The sequence below is a fragment of the Pararge aegeria genome, chromosome 15 (genome assembly GCF_905163445.1).
Source record: "Pararge aegeria chromosome 15, ilParAegt1.1, whole genome shotgun sequence".
Lineage (NCBI taxonomy): Eukaryota > Metazoa > Arthropoda > Insecta > Lepidoptera > Nymphalidae > Pararge > Pararge aegeria.
The window spans coordinates 12,933,122-12,943,602 of NC_053194.1; the positions used below are offsets into that span (position 1 = coordinate 12,933,122).

The window sequence follows — 10,481 nt, forward strand, 5'->3', positions numbered from 1 at the left end:
TAAATGGTTGCGCAGTGATATTATAAGTCTATAGGTTTTATATAATAAGCGGTGAAAGGTCTAGGTATTGACTTAGACTTTTGCACCTCTAACTTTTCTAAGTTACGTGCGTTTTAAGCAATCAATTATCACTTCTTTTAACGTTGAAGGGAAATGTCGTGTGGTAAACTGCATAATTTTCTCAAAGGTGTGAGAAGTCCACCAGTTCTCACTGGGCCTGCGTGGTGGACTACGGCCTGAGCCTTTCCCACTGGGAGGAGACCCGAGACCTGTCGTGGGCCGGTTATGACATAATGGTGATAGCTTTTATGAACAACTAACTTTTTCCTACGACTTCATCCGCGTTTGTTTTGTTTTTAAAGCATCCCGTAGGATCATTTATTTCGGAAATGTGTGGCAATCAATTAAGGTGTAGCCCTTTTTTCTTTAAACTCGCGATACGTTAAATTTCCAATTATAATTTCACTGCTATAGTTATAAATAGACTGGATGATAAAACTATTTATTTAAATAAGAATTACTACTGTGACTAACCCAATTTAGTTTACACCGGCGATTTAATAAAGTCAAAGTCAAAAATATCTTTATTCCAGTAAGCCCATAGGTAGCTTTTGATGCGTACATTACATGAGAATTACACGGTAGTGAGACGATGGCGATAACCATATTCGCAAAATTAAAACTAAAGCTACGAGGGTTTCAAACGTCCTGGTCTAAGAAGAGGTATTTTTTTGTTATCGCCATATCACATTGTCATTTAAAATTATTAGAAGAGCAACCTGGCTAGAGCAATAATTCACACCCAAGCTTTTGTACTATAATAGGACTTTTCTATAAGCTTACGTTTAATAAAAACTTTGAACTTTTAAGGAGATCTCTCATCTCTCATCTCCAAGGTGTCAATGGGCAGTTTATTGTAGAATTGTATGTAATTTCCTTTAAACGAATTATAAATTTTATGTAACCTAGTATATTGCACTCTTAGTTTATTCTTACTTCTACTGTTTAGTTACATCGGTGTAGTAATTTCGGAGTCTATTGGGTCCAAACATACAAACAAATAGATATAGATAAAATACAAAATAATTTGGTCATTAAGTTTGGTAAGGAATAGCCCATACACGTAACAAAGCAAACGTTCACCGTCTCTAAATGCAAATTCTCCAAATATATTTGTGGTCCGAAATAATCCGCCCCAGTTTCAAACTTCTGTGCCGTTAAATTCCCAACTTAGCTAAATGCACTAGAAGAACACATAATAACCGTAAATTAAGGCTTCAGCATACGTATTCAGGTTACTACTACTAGACAAACGAATAGAGTTTCAAGTCTACTATGGAAATTCGTACTAATCTTTGCTAATATACCTACGAGTATAAAGTGAGTTTATTTTTTTATTTACTTGAACGCGATGATCTAAGGAACTACTGGTCTGATTTTAAAAATTCTTTCAGTGTTGGATAGCCCATTTATCTAGGAAGACTGAAGGATATATATCATCACGCTGGGCTGGAACATAGCACCAATAAAGAATTTTTCAAAATCGGGGGTTTTTAATAGTTTATGAGCTTCCGCTAAGTGTGCTATGTAAACAGTTAGTTTTGATTCAATCATGTAGGACTACATTGTTCCCCTTTTAAAGTTCTAAAAAAAATTTAACCACATCATATGTGTATCTTTTAGTTGACTTATACGCGGAAGAAGTGGCAACGGACCGCTATTTTATAAGTTTGCGAAAATTGGTCTGTTTGTTTATTTCGTACCTATGTTTGGATCATTAAGCTTGATGAAATTTGTCATATTTATAGCTAACCTTTTGTGCTGTCACGGTAGATAAAAATACAGTTGTTACCACCCCGCCTCTCGCGTCGTACGATCTGACTTAGAGGATGTAACGAAGAACGGGCAACAATGTTCTCTGTGCAACTTCTGTCATCGTGTGCTCAACGCGGAGACTACAAACCCTCCCAACAGGTACGGCCTTACGTCCAGCGGTGGACTGTGATAGGCTATTGATGTTTAAAGGCATCCTGATTTCATAAGCATGACCTTACTCACGCAAAGCAGCACACACAATTTTGTATTAATGATTACATTAATGAATAAGCGGTGATAGACCAGTGGGTAGGAGCTGGACTTCCCTATCGGGGGGCCGAGTTCGTATCACAGCACGCACCTCTAACTTATCAATGTTATGTGCGTTTTAAGTACCTAAAATATCACTTGCTTCAACTTTAAAGGAAAACATGCAGTAAACTGATAGTCCCTATTACAAAATATTTATTTAGTAAAAGTTTTTTCTCGCTTCTTTGAATGAGAATGAAAAAGACACCAACAAAACATAGTAATGAAATATTGCATGACCTGGAACTTTTAAAGCAGTGTAATAGTAAAGTAGAAGCGGTGATAGCGCATCGGGTAGGAGCTCGACTTCCCTTTCGGGGGGCGAGTTCGAATCCCAGCACGCACTTCTAACTTTTCAAAGTTATGTGCGTTTTAAGTACCTAAAATATCACTTGCTCCAACGTTGAAGGGAAACAACGTAAGGAAACATCAGTGGCGTGCTTACCGGGTATGCACAAGGTATGCACTAAGCGGGCAGATAGTATAAAATGAAAAAAATCACCAGTACGAGTTATAAAAAACTTAAGGATAGGCTTTGTAAGAGTTATAAAAAGCCTACCCTTAAGTTTTTATAACTCGTACTGGGGATTTTCCTCATTTTATATCATCTGTATACGCTGTGCATACCCTCTATACACGCCACTGGGAAAAGTGCCTGAGAGTTCTCCATAATGTTCTCAAATGTTAACGGCCGAGTGGCGCAGTGACCCTGGCAGCGACCCTGCTTTCCGTGTCTGTGTCTTTGTTTTTCAGTGTCTGGATATTAACTATATGTTATAAGTATTAATGTAAGTATATTATTCATAAAATTATTCATTAGTTATCTTAGTACCCATAACACAAGCTACGCTTACTTTGGGACTATATAGCGTTGTGTATTGTCGTAGTATATTTATTTATTTATTTAATTAAAAAAAGGTGTGTGGAGTCCTCCAATCACAAATTGATATAATGATGCTGATGGATACATTAAAAAACTTCATTCACGAAAATTTAAACTCCAAAATTCTCTTTTCTTCACTCATGTTGGTATAATATCGAAATAATACATTGCCACACTGATCCCATTATCTAAGTAGATGCAGAGGATTATAAAAGTTTACAAAGGGTCCACCACAGTAGATATCATCGTACTTAGCAACCCGGGAAATGCAAAGTTTTACGCCGCGTGGAATATTCATGTCGCACTCGACTTTGCGTTGAAGCTACGTTTGTTTTAATTACTGCGAAAGTCTTCAGAGAACCTGCCAGAACTTATTGCAATACTTATATGATGCTTACGTCGTTTTCCAATTCAAAAGGCTCAGTTCTAAGAATAAAGTTATATACTTTTAAAATTTAAGTTCGCCTAAGTCTTTTAATCATGACGTGCACATGTAGGCTATACCACAGGCATTTACAAAAAACATTACACATGTTTTTTTAACAAGGTTTGCATGGAGGTTTTTTTTTTAATTATGTTTCGCACCCAGTTTTCTTTATGCGACTTTTGCTCTAAATAAGTGCCATGATGTGAGTGTGAGTGAATGATGGTCGTAATATGGTTATGCTACATTGCTTTTTTTTTTTACTGCCTTTTAACTTTCCTTCTACTTTCTACTTATGCGTGAGTGGCGCTGACTTTAGTAGCCCTGCGTGCTTTGTCAAATGTTATATTTATATGTTTATAATGTAAAATGATTAATTAAATTCAAATAAGTATCAATTATAAATTAACAAAAAATAAAATAATTACTTTTCATTAAAGTAATTGGTTAATAATTGTTTTTTTATATTTATTTATTTATTTTTTATATTAACTGTTATAATAGGTAGTTAAGTATTCCCAGTCGATATTGATATATTTTATACAATGATATAAAAATTGCATAGTGTTCTTTTTTTTTTTTTTTGCTACATACTCTGGTTAAGGTTCTACTTATTTATAAGTGTTGGTAGCCATTTAGCAGTCCAGCCATTTGGTTACCGTTGACCGAGGGGACCGGAGCACAGCCTTGGGCATGTACTGGGATGAATAGCGGGAATAGGACCGCAATAGGGTCCGCAGATGCCACAAGGCCCACAATAAGGTCCACACGATCCATACGGCTAACAGCAAGTTAGACAGAGATGCTTGCCGTTGATCCGAATCAGTCATCGAAAGGGAACCCGAAACTCTAACCCCTGGGCTATCACCGCTTTTTATGAAATGTATAGCACGAATTAATAAATTTCAACTTTCATATCAAGATATCTGATCAGATTGATTCGTTAACTAATGGACATAATCGTGCGGTTGAAACACACCAATTGCTATTGCGACCAGCAAAACCTATACTTTTCTTAAATAAAAGTTCAACGGGTACGTATTTTATACCACGATAATATTTTGGATTTGTCGATATTTCGTGCATGGATCGTGGTCACGACGGCATGATCGATGCAACTGGGTCAATATTTAAGAAATGTTTATTAACCACGAAAATCTTAGTTTAAAATCTTTAAAACCTATACTTAATTTAAATAGGAGGTTCCGGGTTCGATATCCGGCAGGGGCAATTTGGGATTTTATAATTTCAAAATTTTCTCTGGTCTGATCTGGTGGGAGGCTTCGGCTGTGGCTAGTTACCATCCTAACGACAAAGACGTGCCAATCAGCAATTTAGTGTTCGGGTGCGATGTCGCTAGGAAACCGATTACCCCCAATCGGTTTCCACGCGACCCCATACTCCCTAACAGGTTAGCCCGCTACCATCTTAGACTGCATCTTCACTTACCACCAGGTGAGATTGCAGTCAAGGGCTAACTTGTAGTGAAATAAAAATAAACACTAATTGCAATAGCGACCAGCAAAACTTATACTTATCAATTTATATAGTTTATTTGTTCGTTTATTGTATGCAGTATTGTTCTACGTTCATACCTTTCCGAAGTTATGCCACGTTTATTTTATTTGTAAGGCTCCAAGAGATTTGCACCTATTATTTTAACGTATTTTAACTTATAGTTTCATCTTCACGTCGTTTAAAGTTTTAGTGGAAAGGAATATGTACGTATATCATTAGGCGTAGAGGCTCGAGCACACGAACACGGTATATCGCCAAGTTTAGGAACTTGAGAACTGCAAAGTTCCCGCCGCATGGAATATTCATATCGCATTCGACTTTGCAGGTCTGCCACGACGTTTTAATTACTGCAATAGTTACCCAGAGAGTATCTTCAATGTTAGACAGAGAGCTAGTGGTACTAATTCTCTCCTCTATTAGCGTCCCATTGCTGGTTCACAAAACTAGTTCCTACATAAACAAGGTTTTATTACCTTCTAGGTTCGGCTTAATTTAATCTCTGATGATGATATTAAGAAAGTAAAAAAAATCGCAGTCTTAATTTGTAACTTGTAAGTTTGTTTTGGGCTTCTTCTTAGACCAGCTTTTAGCTTAAGCTTTTAGCTTTCGTTTTAAGTTTACGAATATGGTTATCTCCATCATCTCACTACCGTGTACTTTTCATGTAATGTTTCAAAATTGCTACCTATGGGTACTTGAATAAATATATTTTTGACTTTGACTTTGACTTGACACGTGCTTCATTTTGCCGTGCGAAAAGACGCTAAAGTAAGAATTGATGATTTTATTATGATACTTGATTTTTGTTTCCTATTTGGTCATTCGTGGTTACCTTAAAATAAATATTTGTTATATTACTTTTAATATCATTGACCTGTGCCACCCATACCTCGGAGAGTATTGTCCCGGTAAAATTTGGCGGTCTTATAGCTACTAGGGCTCTCTCCCAGGCAACCAAGGTAGGTGGTGCATATATATATATATATAAATGTATATATATATACCTATATATACATTTTATATATAAATATAAAAAAAAATCATATATAATAAACATTGTTATATGAATAAAAATAAAATATTATTTTAATAATTTATAAATTTTCAATTAAAAAAAATGCACTTTGCTCCAGTTAAAGTTAGAGGTGCGTGCCGGGATAGAACTCGCACCCCCAAAAGAGAGGTCGAAACCCTAACCACTTAGCTATCATCAAATTCAAAGTAACGCCCTAACGAACGTTTACAATAACGAAGAATAAGGCAATGCCTAAATAAGTTACGCCTAAACTTCGGAGATTTATATGCACACATCAGCTGTTAAGCAATAGTTATCACCTAAGAATTGGTGAAAGTTTTTTTTTTATAGACATCGCATAAATCATTAGGAATTCGATTAAGGGGATGCCTATGTTTAGTGAAAACGCAGTAACTCTGTTAGCATGTCGAGGACAATTTTAAAATGTTCCCACCAGCTTCCAGACTATGAGAGAGAAACTAATTGCAATATTCGTCTGGAGCTCCTTGCGAGAACTTACATCTGAATTCTGATCTATTAAAGTTTAATTGTCCTTGTACCGATAGTGTTTACCTATTCCGTAGGTGTGAATTCAATTACTTAGTTGGATCTTACCACTATTACATTTCTAATCGGAAGCGAGATCGTTTCCCATAATATACTTAGTATATCTATCTATATCTATACATATAATTAAACTGTAACGGTTCAAATTATGTATCTATATGTAAAAAATATTTTGGTCGATTTAAGGTCATACTATGAGGTATGACATAGGATACTATTTTATCCCGAAATTCAGTTAACCTTTTGGAGAGGGGATGAAAACGTTTGACGATTTAACTCGTCCTAACTCCGACAAATTTTAACCAATTTAAATAATTCTTTTGCTAATGGATAGGTGATACGATCAGTTTTAAATAATTGGATATAGAGGAAATAACTCCTCAGCGAACAGCAGCAAATCCCCCACTTAAGGCTTAGCGATACTGAAAATTAAGTGTTGCCACATTCATGAGGACTTTAGTGCTAGGGCTAAATAAAAATGTTAGAAAATTTTGTGGGTAACCTTTAGCATACGAATCAACTAACATTTCGATTCCTTTTTACAATTACTATTCTTTGTAAGTGATAGGAGCTGAGACTGATGGATATCAAATTATCATTAAAACTTTTAAAGACGGGCACCCATTTATTAACTAACTTTGGTCAACGTTGCTTACCCAGCATTGTAGACTTATAGGTATGAAGTACTGCTGTGAGCTAAACATTATTAAATTTGTTTTTTTTTGGTGAATTCAGAATATCTTCTTTTTGAAGATGTATAAATGTCCAACGATTTAGTGTGAAGCTTGCAGTTATTATAGGAAATAGACAGTTTCAAATAATAAGAGTCAGTTTCGAAACCTGATGAAAGTTCGTATGGGAAATGTACGCGAACGAAGTTTTATATTGAATAATAACATGTATAAACTAGAAACAAAACAAGCTATGCTTACTTTGGGGCTAGATGGCGATGTGTGTATAGTCGTAGTAAAAAAAAAAAACATTACATAACCCAAAAGTAACCTGAAATATAAAATTATATCAATCTGAAGTACCTTTTTTAATAATCCAGAACAATGCCACATCTGAAATAAGTTTCATATTCACAATTTTCTAAGGTTATAAAAAGTAGCAAAGTTATAAAACAAGTTGTAACTGCAAATTTGCAAAGAACGTAAAGTTAATTTTGCGCTATAAAATGCACTCGCGTATAGCGGTATTAGCGTTTATGGCGTACGTACCTACATAAAGAAAGTTGGCGAGTGGTGTATATTCTTAGGCATCGTAATTTTTTCAATAAAATTTTGTATAAGTTATACCATCCATGTCGGCGTAAGCTGTATTTTGTAGGATTCCATCCGTACGTCCTTTCAAACATCGCGAGCTGTGCCTATTTCATACGGTTTATGATATCCTACCTCCGTGAAACCTTCATCATGAAGAGTAGAAATTTTCACGGATTGCGTCTTTCTCATGACTGTCACAATAAACAGCATGTTTTTTTTTTATAAAACAAGTGTCCAAATACAATGTTTTCTCGTGTTTTTGGATCGATCTTTATAATTCTATTAGGTACAACGTAGTGTTTTAAGTTATATCCATGTTGTTGACTTCGCCCGCGACTCTTAAATTGTCCGTAATTCGATTCGGGCTTAAAATTGTTAGAAATTCTCCGGTTAAGTTTCACGTCAGTTAGTCGATCCCAGCAGCTATTAATATCATTTAATTTCTCCAATGAGAGAGATAAAACGAATCAAAAACCAATCTCCTTTCGTCATAGTCGGGTAAATAAGCATATAAAACAGAAAATAAAGGTTTGCTAAAGTTATCATAATTTTATTTTTCCAATTTATTTTTAGTTCTATGAAAATTATTATGATATTCACAAAAAAGTAAACTAAGAATAAAAATTAAAAACTGAATTTGTCAGGTGTGGGGTTCGAACCCACGCTCCCTCTCGGGAACCAGAGCTTAAATCTGGCGCCTTAGACCACTCGGCCAACCTGACTCGTAGTTGATCCATGAAAATACCAGTACATTTTATACAAGTCTGTAATACACATTGTACAAACATTACCTTAAAAGGTCATTAATAATATCTGCCAGTTTAAATTAAATTACATTTTTATAACCAGTGTAATGAGGCACAATATTTACCTCACAATATGAAATATCTATTAATTAAAAATTATGATTTTAAAGATGTAATTAAAATGGAACTGGAATAGTTTTAACCGACTAGCAACAAAAAGATGTTCATGTTCTTAACACTGTATTTATGTAAGTTCGCATGCTTTTTTCATTCGGCTACAAATTGAAATCTCTTCTTATGATGATAAAGTGGGGTAAATCTAATCGGCTTCTAAGTGACATTGTAGCGAAATGCTTAATCGCGTGGCAGAACGTTTTTGTCGATAGGGTAACTAGCCACTGCCAAAGACGTGAACCCTAGACCAGAGAAAATTCAGAAATTACTAAATTACTTACTACCGGATTCGAACCCGTTATACCACAGCGCTCAACGCTGTGCTATCGGTCGTCAAAAATAAATGAATACCGACAATGAACCAATATTTGTTAATCAAGCGATCGTTGCTTTGTTACAATGTTGTGACGTCATGGCAAATCAATACGCTGGTCTGTGATATCGATTAAATATTTCAGTTTTGTCTTCGATATAAAATACATATTCTAATTACGCAATAGTAATAAACGAAACAGTTTACATAATATTATGTTATTTACTATTATATTTATAGGCTTGAACATTGCATTGTTCCTAATGAAAAGGACACACTTATTTCCTTAAAATGGTTATAGGAATTACAAAACAGCATTAATATTAAAAAATATTGTTTAAAAAAACCTTTGTTCGATAAACACTGCGATCTTGCCAAGCTTTCATCCTGGAGATCTCTGAATGTTGAGACTTTGTATCTGCTAAGAACAAACGCCAATAAAGTTAGGAACCACAGCATCTCCATTTTATATGCTTGTCACCATACTAGATATTTCTTACAAATGATAAATAACTTTCCACATGAAAACGTGCGTGCATAAAGCTTGTTTTAGCAATGGCTTCTTCAGTGTATTGGCACTTCAGTGTATAGGATTTTAGCAATAATTAATTATATTTAGCCACTGCCAAAGACTTGAACCCTAGGCCAGAGAAAATTCAGAAATGGCTTCTACCCGGAATCGAGATATAGTAAAATATAATATAAATATATTCAATAGCTCAAATTTGTCTCTCAAGGACTTCAAAATGAATAATTCGGAGCGAAACGTGCGTAGAACGTACATTGCCCAAGATCTGTTTGGTGTGGAGAATAAAGATTCAAAAAATAATAAATCACCCCGTAAGTAGGTAATTAAATGTCCTAAAAATATAATTTATTACATAATATATGTGAAGTAAGCTCACATATGTGTATTAAATAGTATTTAATAAAGAAGTAAAGAAGCTTGTATTAACCATAGACTAATGAACGAACTACGAAAAAAATGCAACAACGAACTACATAAAAACAAACCGCAGACTAATAAAATTACTAATGTATGCGTAGAACCGCTCTCTATCTTGAGAAAGAGTCAATTGGAAATTTCATTAACTCGTGAATCGATCACACTTTGTTTGACTCGTCGTGACCTTGAGCTGAACCTTCATTATGCTGAGGTCAGGACTCACGACTCGATCGGGACCGAGTAAATAGGGGTTAGACATACATTGACTAATGCCGTTACATTATCACACTTGAGTTGTTATATTGATTTATCAATTGACTAGGTAAATGACAGCGACTTCGTTCGCTTTTTATTGGTTATTAAACTAAATTAATAAATACGATAATTGAAGCGGAGCATCCTCACGTGATGCTGACTTTACAATAAATAATTTGCAGCGAAACGTGCGTAGAGGATTCATTGCCGAAGATCTGTTTGGTGTGGAGAATAAAGATTGAAGAAATTAT

At 35.0% G+C, this 10,481-nt stretch overlaps 1 non-coding gene across 1 annotated transcript; it reads right to left on the reverse strand.

Moving 5' to 3' along the window:
* Window positions 1-8,434: 8,434 nt before the first annotated feature.
* On the reverse strand, window positions 8,435-8,518 carry Trnal-uaa. The gene has a single exon. It is a non-coding gene; the product is annotated as a tRNA-Leu (tRNA).
* Between the last annotated feature and the right edge of the window lie 1,963 nt (window positions 8,519-10,481).